We start from the raw sequence: 5,215 nt of genomic DNA on the forward strand, positions 1-5,215 counted from the left end.
ACAATGCAAGGCAAAGCCTTTCTTTATTTTAATGTTATATAAGTATAAGGACCATATAATCTGGATTCATTAACTTTAGGTAACAATAACTTAAAAGCTAGGGAAAGGTATACAGAGATTTAAAAATTAACTATACAATAAATGATGAAACCTAACAACAGAACACAACAATGTTCAAATAGTGAATACAATTAACAAATGGGGGCAAAAGGTCAACATTTATCTTGCATCATCTTTCAAGCAATGTCTCAGCTTTTTTCTCTCAAACATAAAGGCAGATTAGTTCAAAGTGGCCCTATTAAAAATATTTGTTTGTTTCCTTCTGAAATTAATATTTGAATGGAAACTGTATTAATAACTCATGGCTTCTCCTAAATATAAACACAGATTTTCTTTTCTCTCAAACATAAAGACAGATTAATTCAAAGTAGCCCTATTAAGAATATTAGTTTTCTTACAAAATGAATATTTGAATGGAAACTGTATTTATAACTCATGGTTTCCTACTGAAGCTTAAGATTCCCCTAGATGATGGTCAGATTTAGGCAATGCTAAAACAAGACACTGGGCAATTATTTCAAAGTATGAACTACAGCAAAATCTAAAAAAGGACATGCATAATTTAAAAATTTCTAATTTAAAAAACATAGTAAATATAAATGAATTAACTCACACAACCTACTTACATACAAACAAAACTAGAATAAACAACAGTTTTGCCGCTTAACAGGAGCAAGATCTTAGGTGGGTCATTTTGTTTAAGGATGATTTGAAATTTTACAATACTACCACAGCTCCCACATATGAAAACTCTTCAAGAATCTTATTGTGATATTGTGCTGGCCTAGAGCCAGAACCGGAGCAAAACTATTTTTTAAAATGCAAAACTGTTTTTAGATAAGTTGAAATGGCTGCCCCATTCTCCTTACAATAACTACTGTCCTTGGCCTCTGTAAATAGAACTGCTAGTTTGTTCTTCAAAACTATGTAAAGCTGCTTACCTTTTCTTATCAGTAACTGCCAGAATTGCTAGCCTTTGCTTACCGGCAATTGCCAGACTAAGCAGCCCAAGCTAGTTCCATCCTGGCTCCTGTGACTTGTAATAAGTAACTAAGGTCTGTGATTTCCACCTTAACCAGATAATGTGTAAACAAATGTTTATCTTGACTTCTGTAAACCACTTAAGTAACAAACGGAACGACAAAAGTCCCCTGGCCCTTGGAATGTCCGGAGACCCCCACCCTCATCTCTGCCCAGGAGGTAATTTACAGAATCCACTAGCCCTCGGAATGTCTGAAGCCTTTTCATCCCCATCCCCGCCCCTCACCCCCACTCCCAAGGTGGTTTTTCGGGTATAAAAAATCGTGGCACCCTCCTGTTGCCACCACAGGTTGGAGAGACGTGAGTCCTCTGTGGTCGCCGGCGTAATAAATGACCCTGCAATCTGGCATACTTTTGTCTTGTGATAACTTTCTACGCTCCGGTCTAATACAACATTATCAACTAGAAGTTGGGGAAACTACAGTGACAAATAAAATGAAACGGCTTCTCACCCATATGAAGGCCCAGATCATGCCTAAATTTCTAGGGATTTAACTTAAGAAGCTCCTTGCCCTGAGAGATTCCTTGATCCCACAACACTCTACTCAGATGGGGCAGAGAATCCCAGAACACTACCCAAGCCACAGGGGAAACACACAACCCATCTTGTATCTGGCACCAACAGACTAATATCTAGCTATACACAGTATTGACTTTAAAGTTGGTTAATGAGTATTTTAATTCATTAAAATAAAAGTTAGAATTACATGCTGAGTCATACAAGTTTAACTTACTTTAGTCCCTTAATGAATTGTGAATTGGCTCCTGTTAGTGGTCAGGAGAATGCTTTGTGTTTGGTGTAGAAACCAAATAAATCAAGCTATTATCATCTTTTGAGTACAAAAAATGTTTATTTGTAAAGTGCCAGTTTTATATTTAAGTAAACATTAAAATCTGCATTGAAGCAGTGAGACTGCATCTTTCCACTGCCTGTGCTGGTTAAATGAAATGTTTAATCCTGCTGTGTCAAGCTCACTAGAAGGTCACCCCTCATTTTAAAGCCAAGAAGACTATGGTAAGTCACAGCCAGCCAGCCTGCTAGCAAAAGGTGATAGCACCAGCATTATAAATAAACAGGACTGGCTGTGAGGTAGCTACAGTTTTAAAGATGATGTTAATGAACATCATGGACAATGCATGGTGTAGCTAGTTGGTAACACTTCGGCTGATTTTTTCATGAGATGGAAAAAAAAAATCAGCAAAATAAAGGCACATCTTCAGTTCATTTAGAAATCAGCACCCAAGGTAAAAGAATTCTCTGTTGGACTTGACATCACTCCCATCCTCTGATACTCGCCTACTCTCTTCTCAAAGAAGTTAGTCTTTCCTTCCAGTGAAATATTCTCCATAAAGTCAAATGGATTCTCTATTCTGAAAACCTTGCTAAAACCCAGTTCCAGCATGTCTGTCTGCCACAAACTCAATGTATTGCTTCATTAGAGTGCAATTCATCCCAATGAGCTCCACAGGCAAGGCCTCAGTAAGAAACTCTTGTTCTATCCGAACAGCATTGATAGTTATTTCTCTTACTCTCTCCTCTGATGGTTTGTGTACTAGGTGTTTGAACATCAGGCAAGCAAAATGTGAGTGTAAACCCTCATCTCTGCTAAAAAGGTCATGAGAAAATGTGAGGCCAGGCATCAGTCCTCATTTCTTGAGCCAGAATATGGATGCAAAAGAACCAGAAAAGTAGATGCCTTCCACTGCAGCAAAGGCTACAACGCGTTCACCATAGGTAGCCTCTTTGTCCCCAATCCAGCGCAAGGCCCAATCTGCCTTCTTGTTGACACAAGGCATCGTTTCAATGGCATTGAAGAGAAATTCCCTTTCATTGGGATCTTTTATGTAAGTGTCGATAAGGAGACCATACATTTCAGAATGTATGTTTTCCATGGCAATTTGGAAGCCATAGAAACAGCAGCCTTCTGTAATCTGAAGTTCTTGGCTAAATCGCTCCACCAAGTTTTCATTTACTATGCCATCACTTGCTGCAAGGAAAGCCAGAACGTGAGATATAAAGTATCTCTCCTCAGGCTTCAGGGATTCCCAGTGCCGTATGTCCTTGGACAGGTCTACCTCCTCAGCGCTCCAGAAGGAGGCGTCCGCCTTCTTATGCATCTGCCAGATGTTGTGGTACTCGATGGGGAAAATGACAAAGCGGCGAGGGTTTTCTCTTAGCAGCGGCTCATCCTCCAAGCCGGGGGCGGCTGCTCTAGTTTTCGGCTTAGCGGGTTCCTGGAATATCCTCCTCGCGGTCTTGCTGGCCAGGACGCGGGTCCCATTCAGGGCTGGGGGCGTGTTCTCCTTGTCTACCAGGCTGAGACCCTTCAGCGGTGAGAGCTGCAGCTGCTGCAGGTCCGTGATGGGCGCAAGCAGGACGCAGACGGAGAGCATGGTGGCGGTGCGAGGAAGGAGAGCTGGCAATCGGGCCGGGCGGCTGGGAAGGGGCACAGGGCGTTATTTATTCTTTCTAACCAAATGTGTGCACCTATTAACCATCACCCCTTACTCCTCTCATCCTCCATACTACTTTTACCAGCAGCTGCAAACAATACATCTACTCTATATCTTCATGAGTTAAATTGTTTTAATTTTTAGTTCCCACAAATAAGTGAGAATGGGTGAATTTTGTCTTTTTGTGTCTGGCTTATTTCACTTAACATTTCCATCCATGTTGTTGCAAATAACAGGATCTCATTCTCTTTTATGCTTGAATAGTGCTCCATTGTGTATATGAACCATTTTCTTTAGCCACTCATCTGTTGATGAATACTCAGAATGCTTCCAAATCTTGGCTGTTGTGAATAGTGCTGCAACATACATGAGAGGCAGGTATCTCTCTGATATACTGATTTCCTTCCTTTTAGGTTTATACCCAGCAGTGAGATTCCTGGACCATATGGTGGCTCTATTTTTAGTTCTGAGGACCTCCGAACTGTTCTCCGTAGTGGCTGTATTTAAATTACATTCCCACTGATGGCATACAATGGTTACCTTCACTCTACATCCTCGCCAGCACTTGTTATTACCTGTTTTTACAATAAGAGACATTTTAAGTGCGGTCAGATGATCTCTCACTGTACTTTTGATTTGCATTTCTCTGAACATCAACGATACTGATGTTGAGTATCTTTTCATATACCTGTTTGCCATTGGTATGCCTTTCTTAAGAGTTTTCAAACAGGTCTCACTTTGTCAATCAGGTTGGAGTGCAGTGGCAGAATCACAGCTCACTGCAGCCTTGACCTCCCAGGCTCAGGTAATTTTTGTACCTAAGCTTCCTAAACAGCTGAAATTACAGGCACATGCCACCAAGCCTGCCTAATGTGTCCTCTTTTCATAAATGTCTATTCAGAAAATTTGCCCATTTAAAAAATTCGATTGTTATATTTTTTTCCTATGGAGTTACTTGAGCTCCTTAGTATCCTGGTAATTAATCCCTTGTCAGTTTTCAAATACCTTCCCCCATTCTGTGGATTGTCACTTCACTTTGTTCACTGTTTTCTTTGCTGTGCAGCTTTTTAACCTGATGTGACCTAATTCGCCCATTTTTGCTTTGGTTGCCTGTGCTTATAAAACATTATGCAAGAAATATTTGCCCAGTCCAATATCATGGAGTTTTTCCACTGTTTTATTTTAGTTTTGAATTTGAGGTCTTAGATTTAAATCTGTTTTTAGTTTTTTAAAAGACAGAGATACTGCATTGCCCAGAGAGTCTCGAACTCCTGACCTCAAGCCATTCTCCCATCTTGGCCTCCCAAAGCGCTGGGATTACAAGTGTGAGCCACCACGCCCAGCTTAGACTTACATCTTTAATCCATTTTGACTTGATTTTTGTATAAGGTAAGAAATAGAAGCCTGGTTTCATTCTTCTGCATGTGGATATCCAGTTTTCCCAGCACCCCTTACTGATGAGACTGTCATTACCCCATTGCATGTGCTTGGCACCTTCATAGAGAATGAGTTCACTGCAGATGCATGAATTGGTTTCTGGGTTTCTATTCTGTTCCACTGGGCTACATGTCTGTTTTTAATCACAGTGCCATGATGTTCTGGTTACTACAGGTGTAGAGGGTAATTTGAAATTAGATAATGTGGGCCGGGCACGGTGGCT

The 5,215-nt window shown here is 40.6% G+C and overlaps 1 pseudogene across 1 annotated transcript; it reads right to left on the reverse strand.

Moving 5' to 3' along the window:
- Positions 1-1,935: 1,935 nt before the first annotated feature.
- On the reverse strand, positions 1,936-3,549 carry LOC108293206 (annotated as a pseudogene). Its single transcript, XR_001820585.2, has one exon. The product of XR_001820585.2 is annotated as a ribonucleoside-diphosphate reductase subunit M2-like (transcript).
- Between the last annotated feature and the right edge of the window lie 1,666 nt (positions 3,550-5,215).

Source organism: Cebus imitator, unplaced genomic scaffold (genome assembly GCF_001604975.1).
Source record: "Cebus imitator isolate Cc_AM_T3 unplaced genomic scaffold, Cebus_imitator-1.0 Scaffold525, whole genome shotgun sequence".
NCBI lineage: Eukaryota > Metazoa > Chordata > Mammalia > Primates > Cebidae > Cebus > Cebus imitator.